Below are 17711 nucleotides of genomic sequence, written 5' to 3' on the forward strand. Positions count from 1 at the left end.
TATAGGAATAGGAGTCTGTGTGTTCTGTAAGTATAGACCAGGCAGGAAAGGTCATTGCGATGGAGCATCAGCATAAAACAAGGCATACAGGGAGCAGCTTTGAGCTGCTGTTCTCCCATCACTACACCAGTCCCCACTCCACACAAGTGCCTCTCCACAAGCTCTTCTCAGTCAAGCTAGGCCACCCTTCAAGGTCACCATGTGAAAATGCAGGAACAACAGAGACAGCTGAGGAAGGTTCCATTGTCCTGTGCATCTAGGGTAACCTTCAGAAAAGAAACAAGAAAAGTAAAGTTGTCGATGAAAAAAGGTAAAACTTAATAGCACTTCTGTGTAAAAAATGGAGTAGACTAAGGCTTCATACAAACCAGAGGAGTAGCTAGGCAACATGAGGACTACTTCCTAGATTCCTCTCTGTTTTGCTTACCCCTATCCTCTTTGGTTCCTGGGGATAGAAGTTGGGATGGATGAGCACTCAGGAGAATGGAAGCAGTCTACTTCTTTCACTAAATTAATTTCTCTCCTCTCATCCTTCTCTCCTGATACATTTAGACCAACCACACACGCCTACCAGAACACAAGCTCCACAAGAGTAAGACACATATTACATCCTGTACCCTACTTTAGCAACCCCCCATATCAAGCAACAGAATTTAAAGATGACTTAATGAAATAGGAAACTCATGAGTATCTGTAAGTTTTGAAAAACCACTGAAATACTAGGAGAATCCATTAACTGCATCTTTTCACATTATATCACAACCCCTAATTCAAAGTTCATCACAGGGAGAACATGAGCAAGGCTATAACAAAAATCTAATGTTAAACTCAGGTAAAGAATTTAAAACAAAAGAGAGAGAGAGAGAGAGAGAGAGAGAGAGAGAGAGAGAAAGGATAAGTATTATGGGATGTTTCAAGTTAAGATTAACTAACATTCAAATTAAAAGAAAAAAATTCTTTGGGCTCCTATATTTTTTTTTCCTGTTCTTATTTTTTCTATTCAACAAAGCACATTTTTTTTAATATGCATTTACTCCTGTACTTTCAGATTAGTGATAAATTTCTAAAATCTTGCAAAATCTTACGCAAACATTATTGTGCTCATTGAAATAAGTGCAGAATTACTCAATATTTTGTCAAATACATGACCCAACATTAAAATAATGATTGTCTTACATCTCTTTGTTTCTAAAAGCTAATTTCACAGATATAAACATATTATCACTCATTAAACATAGTTTGTGGTATTTTTTCTTCTTTTTTTTTTGGAATGTTATGCATCAAACTAAAAGGCTCATGGGTACTAGGCATGTACAATCTACTGAACATGCAGCCTTACGTGTTAGTTTTTATACAGACCTATATAAGTAGGTTCTAAGAGTATCTTTTCTTTTCATTAGTATAGAAAATAATATATGTATATATGCACATATATATGTATATATGTACATATATGTATTTATACATATAATATATATATGTATATAATAACCTCTACATTGAGAGGTGTGTCTCCATTAGAATAAATGACCTGGTCACCAACAAATTAAGAGGCAGTGATTTTATAACATTCAGATGATTCTTTCTTTCATATATATGTATGGATGTGTGTGTGTGTGTGTGTGTGTGTGTGTGTGTGTGTGTGTGTGTACAAAAACTGAACTGGGTCATTGGTAAAGAGAAAGTATCACTATCAGCCTAAAATATATGATTCTGCTACAGTATAAATGGATTAATAATAGAAAATGCAAGTCTAGGCATTTCAGATAACACCTTACTTATCTTGAGAGAAGAAAAAAGCATAAATTTGTTAAGATGGTCACTGTTTTAATTAGGGATGTATTGTCATGAAATACTTATTTACTTTTTATCCTTGATTTGTGGAAAAATCTTTGCCCATCATCTAATCCTGTTGATGCTCAAATGAAGATATTAAAATATAGCTTTGTCAGCAATACTTCAAAATTAAACTTTACAATCAGAACAGTGGTTTAACGAGGAAATAATGATACAAATTTCCCTAGTAAAAACTTACTGTAAAAGTCCAAATGCATGGAAGGTAGCCCACTTACTGTGGGTTTGTCACATCTGCACTTTCGTCGACACAGCCCTGCTGAGATCACAAAGGGGGGATACCATGAAAAACAAAGTCAGGGCTAAGAAAATTAGCCTGGCTGTAGCTCTAGCCTCATGGAACTCAACGGCCATGTTTAAGAGGAAATGGCAATCTGGACTGTGGCTTATTGGCGGGAAAGGCTGATGGGGAACGTGATCCATCAGGTGGGTCTCGATGCCAGCAGTGCTCTGGAGTTTGTGAGCACATTATGGCTAGAGATAACTACAATTCAGATTAGGAAGACACAAACCTTGGGGGAGGTCATAAAGAGAGAAGAAGGAGGAGATGAGGGAGGGGGCTAAAGCCGAGATACAAAGCAATTAAATTGCAATAAATAATAAATCAATTAAAAATAAAGACACAAAGCTGTCCAAGCAGGTAACAATTTCAGGATGCTAAGGCTGCTACTAAATCAGTGGGATGGCACAGACATGACTCACATTTCTTTCTAAGATTTAGCGCTTACTGGCTCTAATTTATATAGAAATGTACCTACAAACTGCAGGTTTGCAATAACTAATGCGAGATAAGGCTAAAGAACTGAGAAACCTACCTTTCAGTGTGATTGATCCAATATTGTGAATACACAAACATTCAGCCAGAGTCATGAACTTTTTATTGGTCTATTATGAATGATTTCTTTTTTCAAATGTGGGTTTTTCATTGGTCTAAATTTATTGCTATCAAGTCTTGAAATATGAGAAGTCAGGTCAGCCCAGTGGTTTATGCCTGTAATTCCAGCATTTGGGAGCTTGAGGCAGAAAAAAACAAAAATCTGCAATTTCAAGTTCAACTTGGGCCCAGTGAGTTTCAATCCCATGTGGGCTGCAAGTGGAACAATTTCTCAAAAACGTGACAAATAGTAGCTCATATGAAATAATATAAATTGTATTGTCTCTGACCATTGACATTAAGTGTATAATCTTAAATGTTCAAAATTAATATCTTACTTAAAAGGTTCATGATAATCAATCATGAAAGTTAGTGGAAAACAGAATTATGGAATATCCAGGGAGAATAGACACATTTCCAAATCTGATTTTCCTAATTTTAAGCCCTTCAACTCTTGATTTAGTAAATAAAAACCCTGAACTCCCCAGTGGTATTGTTTCTTAAACACAAGCATAAAAAGAATTGTGACATTCTGCATTGTTTCATTGACTCATGAAACAGGTGGAGAGAACAATGATGCTGCCTTTCAGGTGACTGAAGAAAATCACTGTGCAGGACGTCTGGCTTCTCTGGGGGGTTGTGCTGGTGCTCCTCATTATATTAAATGTTTTCTGCTAACAAGAGGAGTGTGTTCTAGGTTTTGAGGAAAAAAATTCATAAATCCTAAGGAGCTCTCAGAAAAAAAATATAATTTAGGAATTAACTTTTCTAAAAGGAAAGCATGCAAGTAATCATTTTAATTGCCTAACTTCTCAAAGATTTTAAATAGATGATAGATAGATAGATAGATAGATAGATAGATAGATAGATAGATAGATAAAAACATAGATACATAGATGGACAGATGGCAGATAGATAGATATAAGTGTTCCATAAAACTTTCAAAAATATAAATCTTCATAGTTATAAGAAAATTAACGTGTTTTTTAATTATAACAAAAATAACATGGTTTTAAAGGTCAACAGCTGAAAAAAAAATCAGCATCTTTAAGGAGTTCAAAACATCATTTGAAGATGTTTGACACATTAATCCTTGGGAAAACTGTTTGGCTTCCATAATGGCTGAGTGAAAAATATCTGTGATGGATGCCCTGGAATTTTGCACACACTGACACAGAAAGCTCCACATAAAGCCAGAGTGCACGACAGAGTGTTCCACACCACAAGCTATCTTGACACCTCTGCGTTTTTGTGTAATTCCTTTTCATTCAGAACATACAAATACTCCTATGATTCTCATTTAGAAATCACATTAGGGTAGATCCAAGATGGCTTCCACAAGCATGCACCATATCTGAGTGTCACAGTATCTGAATCTCTGAAATTGGTGAGTGGAGGGACAGCTGAAGCTAGAACATCCACATTGAGACTTCCTGGGTGAGAGGGGACAACCCGTGAGCTGGGAGAGTTTGGATCAAGGTCACCCATGGATGTCTCCAGGGACTGAGAGAGTTAATATTCAGCCCCCCTGAACTTCCCTTTAACCCAAGCATGGGCCTCCCTACTCAGTGAAGACTTCAGTGATTGACCCAAACACTAGCTTCCATGTTCTGTGACTGAAACAACAGAGGCAGGCCTCCCAGAGTTGTAACTTCAGCTGGGCAGCAGTTAGCCCAAGCAGGAACCTCCATGGACTATGATTAAGATGGCAGAGGCAGCTACTCCAAGTACAGGCCTCCCTGCCCAGTGGATCTATCTATGAGCTGATAGATCTCTTAGACTCTGATATGCCCCTGCAGGCCCAAATCTGAGAGTAGAGAACCTCTGTGCTTTCTGATTAGGCCTACTAGTGAGTGTGTGCACCTTTAAGTGTGTGCATGCAGAGCCCCAGTTCCAGGGTCTGTCATGCTAGCAGCCAGACATCAGATCCCTACCACCAGCAATGGCTAACATAGGGATTCTTGGAACAACGTTCTTAACATTGAAGCCTCTGTTCTAGGAATCTACCAGTGGAATCCAGGCAAATAACTCCTGGAGAACAGACAGATCTGAATACCAGGAGGACAGTATAACAGGCTTGTAGGCCATTGAGGTATTCAGGGCACCTGCACATGTGCCCACAAAAAGTGCCAGCACCCACTCCCTCTTCCACACTTTAGATCCACCCTTCCAGGCATCTACAAGCTCTAGCACCTTCTCCCTTAAGGCACACTGTCACTCACACTCCTGAGCTTGAGCATATAGGGCTGCGACTTTCCTCTCTTAGCTACAGCTAAAACACCAACATCCACTCTCAAACCAATGGACCTCTCTCATCTTCCTGAAGAATATTCCAGACACCAGAGATAGATGGACTGAGTCTGAAGTACAGACTCCAGGAACAAGCAGTGAAGGTTACAGATAAGCAGATGATTAGAGGTTGGCTTAAGAACACATCAAACAAAACTCAGGACATTGTGGCTTCACCAGCAACCCCCAAAATCAACGGATATCAAAATTCAATGGAAACACAGGAGAAATACTTTAAAGTTATGCTTATCCAGTTATTAGAGTCACATAAATAGAAAACAAACAAAGCTCTCAAAGACAGGCAAATACAGCCAAACAAATAGAAGAACAGGTAGAGGAACAGAGAGAGGAAACAAACAGAAAGAAAATAAGGCATCACAGAAAGACAGGAATCCACATTCAAACAGATGAAGGAAATGGTGCAAGACATGAAAACAGAATTAGAATCAATAAAGGAAACACAAAAAGGGCTGGAGAGATAACTCGGTGGTTAAGAACACTAACTGCTCTTCCAAAGGACCCGAATTCAATTCCCAGCACCCACATGGCAGCCCAATTTCAAGAGATCTGATACCTTTATACTAAAGAACATGAAATAAAATTAAAATTAAAAAAGAAAAGAAAACACAAATAGAGAAAACCCTAGACCTGGAGAACTTAAAGAATAGGTCAGGAAACACAAAGGTAAGCATACCAACAGATTACAAGAGATGGAAGAAAGAATCTCAGGCGCTGAAGATATAATTGCAGAAATTGATACATCTTTCAGAAAAAAAGTGAAATCGGAAAAGTTCTAAACACAAAACATCCAGGAAAACAAGGACGCCATGAAAAGATGAAATCAAGAAAAATAAGATAGACGAAAAAGATTCCAGGCTCCAAGGTCCAGAAAATATTTTCGAGAAAATCATAGAGGAAATTTTTCCTAACTTAAAGAAAAAGATGTCCATTAATATATGAGGTCTACAGAACACCAAACAGATTAGACCAGAGAAGAAACTCCTAACTTCACATAATAGACAAAACACTAAATCTACAGAACAAAGAAATACAATTAAAAGCAGCAAGGGAAAAAGGCCAAGTAACATACAAAGGTTGACTCATCAGAATCACACCAGACTTCTCAACAGAAACTATGAAAGCCAGAAGGGCCTGGGGAGATGTCATGCAGACTCTAAGAGACCATGGAAGCCAACCCAGACAATTATACCCAGAAAATCTTTCAATAAATGTAGCAATAAATGTAGATGGAGGAAACAAAATATTCCATGACAAATCTAAACTTAAACAATATCCACACAGCAACGCAGCCCTACAGAAGATACTAGAAAGAAAACTACAACCCAATGAAATCAAGTACACCCGAGAAAACACAGGATATAGGTAAATTCACAACAAAGAATTAAAAGAAAATAAGCATTGAAACACAGTGACACCAACAACTCCACAATAAAAGGAATGAATGTTCATTGGTCTCAACATCAATGGACTCAACTATCCAATAAAAAGTCACAAACTAACACAATGATTGAGGAAACAGGATCCAACATTCTGCTCCATCCAAGAATTAAAATGAAGACACAACTTACCCAAACTAAAGGGGACACAATGAAAGCCGTGCTAAGAGGAAAGTTTATAGCACTAAGTACCTTCAGAAAGAAGTTTGAGACATCCCATACAAGCAACTTCATGGCACACCTAAAAACCTAGCAAAAAAAGAATCAAGCACACCCAGGAGGAGTAGATGATTGGAAATAATCAAACTCAGAGATGAAATCAATGATTTAGAAACAAAGAAAACAAAACAAATAAATGAAATCAAAAGCTGATTTTTTGAGAAAATCAACAAGATAGACAAGCCTTAGCCAAACTAAAAAAGACAGACAGAAACTATCCAAATCAACAAAATCAGAAATGAAAGGGTGACATAACTGCAGATATTGAGGAAATCCAAAAAAGCATTAGGTCTTATTACAAAAGCTTATATGCCACAAAATTTGTAAATTTAAATGAAATAGATAAGCTTCTTGATAGATTCCATTTACCAAAATTAAATCAAGATCAGGTAAATAGTACTATATCCCCCAAGGAAATAGAAGCAGTCATCAAAATTCTCCTTTCCAAAAAGAAGCCAGGGACAGATGGTTTCAGAGCAGAATTCTACCAGACCTTCAAAGAAGAGATAACTCCAATTGTCTTCAAACTATTCCACAAAAAGGAAGCAGAGGGAACATTACCAAACTCATTCTATGAATACGAGGTCACCTTGATACGTAAACCACACAAAGACCCAACCAAAAGGAGAACTTCAGACCTATCTCCCTTATGAACATTGATGGAAAAATACTCAATAAAATACCTTCAAACTAAATCCAAGAACTCATAAAAGATATCATCCACTATGACCAAGTAGGCTTCATCCCAGGCATACAGGGGTGGTTCAATATATGGAAATCCATCAATGTAATCCACCATATAAACAAACAGAAGAAGAAAAACCACATAATCATCTCCTTTCTTGCCCAAAAAGCATTTGACAAAAATCCAACACCCATTCAAGTTTAAAATTCTGGAGAGATCAGGGATACAAGGCACATACCTAAACATAGTAAAGATAATATACAGCTACCATCAAAACATAGTAATGACAAAACTATAGCCCCCATCAAACTAAACAAAGACAAACTTAAATAAATCCCACTGAAATCAGGGACAAGTCAAGGCTACCCACTCTCTCTCTATCTCTTTACATAGTACTTGATTTCCTAGGTAGATCAATAAGACAACTAAAGGAGATCAAGCAAATGCAAACAGAAAGGAAGAAGTCTAAGTATCACAATTTGCAGATAATACGATAGCATACCTGAGTGACCCCAAAAATTCTAGCAGAGAACTACTTCAGCTGATAAAAAAAAAAAAAAAAACCTTCAGCAAAGTGGCTGGATACAAAATTAACTTAAAAAAAATCAGTAGCCCTCCCTCATATAAAAGACAAAAGAGCTGAAAAAAATTAAGGAAACAACACCCTTCACAATAACCACTAATAACATAAAGTACCTTGGTGAGACTCTAACCAAGCAAGTGAAAGACCTGTTTGAAAAAAACTTCAAGTCTCTGAAGAAAGAAATTGAGGAAGTTTTCAGAAGATGAAATTATCTCCCATGCTCATGGATAGGTAGGATTAACATACTAAAAATTGCCATCCTGCCAAAAGCAATCTACAGATTCAATGCAGTTCTCATCAAAATACCAAGACAATTCTTTACAGACCTTGAAAGAACAATTCTCAACTTCATATGGAAAAACAAAAAATCCAGCATTGTTAAAACAACCCTGTACAACAACAGATTGTCTGGAGATATCTTCATCGATTAATCTTGAGCTGTATTATAGAGTAACAGTAATAAAAACTGCATGGTACTAGCATGGAAACAGAATGGTGGATCAATGGAATCAAATAGAAGACCCAGAAATAAACCTACATACCTACGGAAACTTGATTTTTGACAAAGAATCCGAAAGAGAACAATGGAAAAGAGATAGCATCTACAACATTTGGTGCTGGTCTAACTGGATGTCTACATGTAGAAAAATGCAAATAGATCCACATTCATCACTCTGCACAAAACTAAACTCCAAGTGGATCTAAGACCTCAATATAAAACCAGACACACTAAACCTGTTAAAAGGAAGAGTGGGGAAGAGCCTTGAAATCATTGGCACAGGAAACAACTTCCTGAACAGAACAGCAACAGTACAGGTTCTAATATCATTAATCAATAAATGGGTCCTAGGAAGTGGAAAAGCTTCTGTAAAGCAAAGGGCACTGTCATCAGAACAAAAGGACAGCCTACAGACTGGGAAAGGATCTTTACCAATCCTATATCTGACAGAGGGCTAATGTCCAGAATATATAAAGAACTCAAAAAGTTAAACAACAACAAATCAAGTAATCCAATTTAAAAAAAAAAATGGTATACAGAGCCAAACAGAGAATTCTATATAAAGGAATATTGAATGGCAGAGAAACACTTAAAGAAATGCTCAACATCCTTAGTCATCAGAGAAATGCAAATCAAAACAACCCTGATATTTCACCTCATACCCATCAGAATGGCTAAGATCAAAAACTCATATGACAACACATTCTAGAGAGGTTGTGAGAAAGGGGAACCCTCCTCCATTGCTGGTGGGAATGAAAACTTGTACAACCACTTTGGAAATCAACCTGATGCTTTCTCAGACAATTAGGAATAGTGCTTCCTCAAGATCCAGCTATAGCACTCCTAGGTATATATCCAAAATATGCTCAAGTACACAACAAAGACATTTGCTCAACCATGTTGGTAAAACATGGTTGTAATCGCCAGAACCTGGACACAACCCAGATGCCCATCAACAGAAGAATGGATACAGAAATTGTGGTATATTTACACAATGTAATACTACTCAGCAATTAAAACCAAGGAAATCATGAACTTTGCAGGCAAATGGTAGGAACTGGAAAAGATTATCTTTTGTGTGGTATCCACTCATGGTACATACTCACTTATATGTGGATATTAGGATAAATATACTAAAATCTGTACACCTAAAGAAGCTAAGCAAGGAGGACCCTGAGTGAGATGATGAATCCTAACCCAACCAAGGTCCATACATTGCAATAAACAGAACCCATGCATAGATATAGCTGATGGCATCTCAGTATCTAAGTAGATACCCTAGTAAGGGGGACAGGGACTACCTCTGTCATTAACTCAGTGGCTGGCTTTTTGATCACCTCCTCCTGAGGAGGTAGCAACCTTACCGGGCCATAGAGGATGATAATGCAGCCAGTCCTGAGGAGACCTGATAGGCTAAGGTTAGAGAGAAGGAGAAAAGGACCTCTCCTATCAGTTGGCTTGGGGAGTGGCATGTGAAGAGATGAGGGAGGGAGGGTAAGATTGGCAAGGTATGAGGGAGGGGGCTACAGCTGGGATACAAAATGGATAAACTGTAATTAAAAAAATAATAATTAATTAAAAAGAACAAACTAGGAAAAAAATCACATTAGTCCTTTTCTAATTGATAAAAGACAAATCCTGAAAGGAAGCAACTGAAGAGAGGCATGGTTTGTTTTGGCCAACAGTTCCAGGAAGCACCCTCTCACAGTGAGAGCCACAGGTCCTTGGTGGCAGGACCTTGAGATCCCTAGCCACATGAGCACATTGCATCCACAGTCAGGAAGGAGACAGTAGTACAGTCTCTGCTCAGCCTGTTTTCTCTTGTATTGAGTCCAGACCCCCAGCCCGGGATGCTCCCCACAGTGGAGACAGTTCTCAGCACACCAACAAAAATAAAGATCATCTCTTCTAAGCACATCAGCAGCTAACTTAATCTAGATAGTTGTCATCGTCATGTACTGTAGACTGTCAAGTAAACATGCTGTGATAGCTATTACAGTGTCTGTTTAAAGATATTCAAGTTATGAAGTTTATCCTTGCAGCAAGAAGCTGTGGTGTTCACCAGGAGGTAGCGGTACATGATTTCATCCCAGGACTTTGGAGAGCTGTGTGAGTTCAAGGCCAGCCTGGCCTATAAAATTAGTTTTAGGAGAGCCAGAGCTACACAGAGAAACCCTATCTCAGGAAAAAAAAAAAAAGAAAAAAAAAAAGAAAGAAAGAAAGAAAGAAAGAAAGAAAGAAAGAAAGAAAGAAAGAAAGAAAGAAAGAAAGAAAAAGAAGCGGTTGTAAAGGAATCCTTGCTGAAATACTAAAATTTGGCACAAGAATATGAGAAACAAAATTATTAATACAAGTGAAAATTATCATAGCTCATGGATGGATGATAATCACTTTTTTCACCTTATCCTTTGCAATGACAACAGTCAGGTGTTATTCAACAACCTGGGAGGTGAAATGTCCCAAATCCAGAGAAGGATAATGTGCATTTCTTGAAGGGTCTAAGCCAGATGAGTGAACATATACAGCCCCAGCAACTAAGAGAGACACAGTTTCACAGAGTTAAAGCGCTATTAATGACAACATTGGCTTTTCCCTGGTACCATATTTAGAATCTTAGATTCAGACCTTTGACATACGTGGCCTGATGTACTTCAATAAACTGAAGATACTTTAAAAGTCCCTGTTTGTATATAGATATTATTTTAATAATTTTCAATAATGACTTTTCAAACTTGTATTCAGTACTTTTTTCAAGATGATCATCAAAGAAATGTTAACTCAAGCTCAATGTCAATAAAAATTCTATTTCTAAGAAAAAAAATCTCCTGTTTGGTCAATTAATTAGTTAAATAAATTAATTAGTTAAGTAGGTACATTTATTTGGTAAGTTACATATACATATTTACTTATCCCAACTGGCCTGAAGAGTTAGAAATATTTTTTTTTCATCTCTTGCAGTAGATTTTCCTGCTTAAAATGGAGATGATAGGCTGAGGAGACGGCTTAGCAGTTGAAAGACGACAAGGCCAGAAAAAACAACTGCAGGTAATTTTTAAAGATAATACATAAATGTCATTTCCATATAAACACTGATATTAGCATAAAACTTAGAGATTTTCTGATGTCAGCACTGGAATACAAATCCACTCAACAAGCTTGGTAATAGGAAATCAAGCTTGGAAATATAAACCTGGGGAGTTGGTAATCAGTTAAGTCCTAAGTCACAATCAGCTCTTCACTACAGCAACATCATCCCCACTACTCCCTAATGATGAGTTCTTAGGCCCACAAAGAGTATATAGTCTCCATTCCTCCTTATGGAAGCTTCTCTTTGCAACAGACCAAGACCATAGCAGAAAGACACGTCCAATCAAATTGTTGTGGAACCCAGTCCCAGAGGACACATCTCCAAAACAGCTTCCAACCTAAGGCTCAGTAAACACTGTGGAAGAGGGGACAGAAAGATTGTAAAAGCCCAAAGGTCAGGAAGTTTGTTGTGAGACTGCATCTTGGAATGTTAGAAGCTACACCCATGTCTCATCAACGTGACTTCCTACAGATGAGCTGGTCATGGAAGCAATAGACATTCAAAACTGACAGGGATAAAGGCCAGGAGGCCTTAACCCTTAACCCTACACGGAGAACTAAAGGCCGCTGAGGCAAGCTGAGGATGGGAGAAATAGTCTTCCTCTGGGAAAACAAACCAATTGGTTATCCAAATGTCAGCCGCCCTGAAAGCAAGGAACAGGAAAACTGAGAAGGTTGTATTTATATAGTTAGTGTATCTACATTCATATATGTGCATGTAACAACAGTTAATGAAAAACAAAGGCAAATAGGATAGACATTGGAAGAAGACAAGGAACGGGACAGGTGCCTTCCACAGAGGGTCTCTGAAAGACTCTATCATGGTATCGAAGGAGATGCTGAGACTCATAGCCAAGCTTTGAGTAGAGTACAAGAAACCTTATGGAAGAAGAGGGAGACAGAAAGGTATGGAGGGGACAGGAGCTTCACCCTCAACAGAACAATAAAAAAGAAAAACCTGGACCCAGGGGCCCTGCAGAGACTGATACTCCAACTAAGGACCATGCATGAATAGGACCTAGACCTCTGCCCAGAGGAAGCCGATAGGCTGCTCAGTTTCCAAGTGGGTTCCCTAATCATATGTATTGTATTAGAACAAGTAAGCAGATCATGACAGCCTAGATTCCATGTATGCCACAGTCATTTTCAAAGGTAAATTAAGTGGCGGTTGGGTCATATCAGTGAAGTATAATCTATGAAGCTATTGCTGCATTAATACAACTTCCAAAGATGACTCAGAAGCAATGATTTGATTAGTCCTCAGAACAACTTGACTCACTATATTCAGATAAAACTTTTTCAAACCTTAAACACCAGAAGCTAATGCTGACCTCAAAGGAGATTTGGGCATTGTGAATTTAATTATATGTGAAACCTACAGAAGTTGAAGTCATTCACTTCCCATTGATGCTGATGCAGGGTAACTGTACAAAAAGCTGTATGACATATAACCCTCATGGCTCATAAACATACATACGGCAGTATCATAGAGAGGGCTTATTTTGCTCTGTGATTCGTACATCGTTATGACACTATCCAATATGTTATGGCAATTGTAATACTTTGTAGACTGGTTGAAAATACATCTAAAAATAACTGTGCCATTTCTGAGCAAAAGCAGAGGTAATTGATGTTTCCTAGAAAAGTGATCCCACCTGGCTTTGTAGAAGAGCAGCATGAGCGATTCTGTGCAGGTAGGTCTAGAGCAGAGCTTTGTCCTCGTGCCGTGGCAAGTCTCTGAAGCCCCAAAGCAAGGCTCATAGAGTTTCTTTAGAATGCTCCACTTGAAACTCAGATTACACTATTTAAGTGGCCTATGGAGTTCTGTACTAAAGGCTCCCTGCTGCTCAGGCATTTTCCCCATTATAATACATTGCTGTCCATATAACACTGTGGATGCTCTGTCATTTAAGTAATACAGCTTAGATTTCCATCACTGTGGATGCCTCTAAATTAGATCATTACAAATAAGCCTTGATACCAAAAGAATGTTTATTTAGCAAAGAAATCAAATGTCATATCAGCATTAAAGTACTAGTTCTGTATTTCAAGTTCATCCATAATATGGACGCTAAGCAGAAATGCATCAGACATATCACAAATGTAAGCAGCACTGGCAGCAAGCGCATTCATAAATGTACATTTGTAAACTTTAATGTATGCTGCAACATACACCCTTCAGAAGTCAGATGTTTAAATATTAGAGAAGGGGTAGTCATTAGCCAGCTTTTCCATTTCCCTTACATGAAGTTGGTAATCATCCACTGGGATGTTTTCTCTTGCTTAATGTGACCTGTAAAGCAGGAAAAAACACTCAAGGCAAGGCAGTTTCCAGAGGGGAATAGACAAGTCTCTTGGTTAAGTCTTATAGGTCTCACAGCTAAATTGTTTGAAGACATTTTTTTTTCAGTTGTCCTCTGAAATCGAGGTTAAACAGGGTGCTAAAACTTACTTGAGAATGGAAGTTATTTTCCAAGCATTTTCCTGTCCCCTTCATTCATCTGAGAATGTCCTCACTTTGTAAGATGTGTTACCTGCTTCGGCTTCACAGCCAGAGAAGCCTGGACTCCACATTGGCCTCAACATCATGTCTTATAAGCTCTTAGACAAGTTGTTTGGCTAAAACTCCTCCCGTGTTTTCTTATGTCTAAAACATATTAATCTTTCTGGTTTTAAGTTAATAGCTTTTGAGCTAGAAAAAGCATATTTTTAAGCCACATTCTGCCAGGAAGGAAATTAAGACCCGATGAATTTAGGAGATTTGTGCTATATTAAACATAGAACCGTAACAGAACCGAGTACAGATTTACATGACCCTTGGCTTCTCACTGCCAGCTATTTCTATCCCAATATCCAGTATTCTCAACATGCTTTGTTTTTGCTGAGTATTCTGACCTTACTAATGTAAAGAGTTATTTTCATTTTTAACCCAAACAAATCTTCATTTAATCCAGGCATGTTAAAAAGTGAAGAGGAAAAATATGTCAAACAGCTCGTCAGGTCAAATATGTCTTACATCTGTTATTTTGAAACTTTGTCCTTAGTTCTCTTATACTGTTTCTACATTTTTCCTGTTCTTTATGTATTTCATTTCTGAGCTAAAAAAAAAAAATGTGTCCCCTGGAGTACCATGGAGGATGCACAGGATGAAGGAAATCCTCTATAAACACAATTCCCTTGTGCACTAGAGTTGTCTAGGAACTGTTTTGAATGACACATACTTCCCATACTTTTCTCTCTGTAATTTACTTGATGATAAAGATCAGAGCATTTATAGTGAAAAATGTGTTTACAAATTATTGTAAAGTTTTAAATACAGATTGCACTAATTTCAATCATAATATGCCATGGTATATAAGCTTTGTTTTTCTAACCACTTGCACTATCACTAGAAACAAAATACAGAATTCAGTAAGTATTGTAGTTCTAATTATCCACTAATACTTAGAAAAAAATGTCAGGATTATTGGCACTTAATAACGTATGTTGAATGAGTGAAAGAATGAACGAACAAATGAATGATGCTTCTTTTGACCAAATTACATCTCTTTATGTTCCTCTAGTCTTACAGCCCAACAGTGACTATCAGTATGAATTCCTGTCTAATGATAATGCAGCTACTTTTACACTGTACCATCCTTTCCCAACTATATAATAGTCATACCTAGTTAAGACAAATTCTCCTAATGCCTGCACCATCTATTATACTGTCAGATAAGTTTTGTAGCCATACAAAGATGTGTTAAAATCTATCAATATGAAACAAATCTTGATCCCATAGATTCTTCAGACTTTATCTTCATTTTTTTTAGTCTCACCATTTTTTACTGGAAAAAAAATTTCATGCAATGTATTTTGATCATTTTCCTATTCCCTAAATTCTCCCAGATCCTCCCCATTTCCATAACAACTGAACTTTGTGGTTTTTTTTATCTCTCACTCTTTCATTTTAAAAGGCAAACAAATAAAAACAAACAGAAAAAGGAACACACATGCACACACACACACACACACACACACATACACAGGCATGCATACCTCACAAGAGCAGAAAAACAAATCAAAATATGCACAAGATCAATACAATAATAACAACGGCAAATGCCCAAGCAAAGCAAAATGAGACCAAAAATCTACAAAAATAGCACTGATTTCATTTGAGTTGACCAAATATTCCTGGGCATGGAGCCTATCCTAAAGTGTAGTTAACCCTTGCACCTCACCTCCTTCCCTTCTTCCCTTGGCCTCCCACTTTTTTATGGAAGCAAAAGTTTTATCTGATTTATGGTTCCAGAGGATTAAGAGGCCATCACAGCAGAGGGGGCATGGTAGCAAGGCACTTGCCTAGTGACAAGAATATGAAGCAGAAAACCATTTATTTCGTAATTACTTCTTTTATTTTTTGAGATTTTAATATAATTGAAACACTTCACCTTTCCTTTGCTCTCTCCACAACCCCCCACACACTCCTTCTTGCTCTCTTTCAAATTTATAGCTTCTTTTGTTCATCTATTATGGTTATATGTAAATATGTATATACCTACCCATTCTTAAATATAACCTGCTCAGTCTGTATAATAACTTGTATGTATGTTTTCAGGGCTGACCATTTGGTGTTAGATAAACAATCGGCATGCTCTTCCCTGAGTAAGACTATTTCTCATATACTCAGCATTTCTTAGTTATTTGTAGTTTTTTGTTGTTGTTGTTTTTTGTACAAAGTTGAGGCATTCTGGGCCTTTCCCCCTCTATTTTGGCATGTTTATTATTGCTGTCCTTGTTCAGCTAATATTTGGGCAGTCATACTGGAAAGACTTCCTGGGTATAGCTCTGATATTTCTAGGAGGCACAATCTCATACTAAACTCCCTGATTTGGTGGTTTAGCTAAGTCTAGAAAATCCTCCATTTGTTTTAGGTTTTCCAGCTTAATGGAATTCAGGATTTTAAAGTATTCCCTTATAAATTCTGAATGTCTTTACTATCTCTATTCCCTGTTCCTTTCTTGCTGTGTTAAATCTCTATTTTTTTTTCCTAAGGTTTGCCAGTCTTGCTTATAGTCTTAAAGAAGCAGCTCTTAAACTTCGATGATTCTTTGTATTGCTTCCTTTGCTTCTATTAATTGATTTCTGCTCTAATGTTTATCACTTTTTGCCATCAATTCACTTTCAATTTGGTTTGCTCTTGTTTTTCCCAATTTTTTAGTTGCATCATTAAGTTATTTGTGGGTTTTTTTCTTATTTTTTTTTTAAATGTAGGCACTTAGAACTATAAATTTTCCTCTTAGAACTACTTTCAGTGTTGTCTCAGAGCTTTTCTTTATTGTGTTTTTATTTTTTGCTAGTTCCAGAAGTTGTTTTTTTTTTTAATTTTTTGCTTGATTTCTTTCTTTGACTCATTCATCATTCAGTAATGAGTTGTATTTCCTAGAGATTTGTCTGCTGTCAACCTTAAGTTTTACTCTAGGTGGTTAGATCAGATACATGGATTGATTTATTTTTCTTTTTTCTTTTATTGAAAATAGATTTATTTTCTCACATAATATATTTTTCATTGTAGATTTTCATCTCTCTTACCCCTCTTAGCTCATCCCCACACTCCTCTCATCTTTCTCCATCCTTTTTTCGGACTCTTATTACAAAGAAAACAGGCTTTCTATTATCCTACATTTTCTATAGGATAATAATAAAAGATGAGATAAAATTAAATATAAGATAAAACAAAAACTAAAACATTAGAATTGAACAAAACAAACATAGAAGGGAAACGAGGCCAAGAGAAAGCACAAGAAACAAAAACCCACTTATTTGCACAGTCAGGAATCCCATTAAAACAAACACTAAACTGGAAGCTGTAATATATATATTATATATTATATATATATATTATATATACATATACATATATATACATATTATACATATTATATATGTATATGTATATATATAATTTCTTTAGGATAAAAAGAAAAGAAAAGAATATATATATATTTCTTTTCTCTTCTTTTTATCATATATATATATATATATATATATATAAAAAGGAAGAAAGAAGAGTCCTGATAGGACATTAAAAGACAAGGAACCTAAAAAAATCCTGTAGAGTTCATTTGCTGTTGGTCATGTACTTCTGGGCATGAAGCTTACACTAATGAGTAGTTTATTTT

This window comes from Psammomys obesus, unplaced genomic scaffold (genome assembly GCF_907164565.1).
Source record: "Psammomys obesus unplaced genomic scaffold, mPsaObe1.curated_primary_1811, whole genome shotgun sequence".
Classification (NCBI taxonomy): Eukaryota; Metazoa; Chordata; class Mammalia; order Rodentia; family Muridae; genus Psammomys; species Psammomys obesus.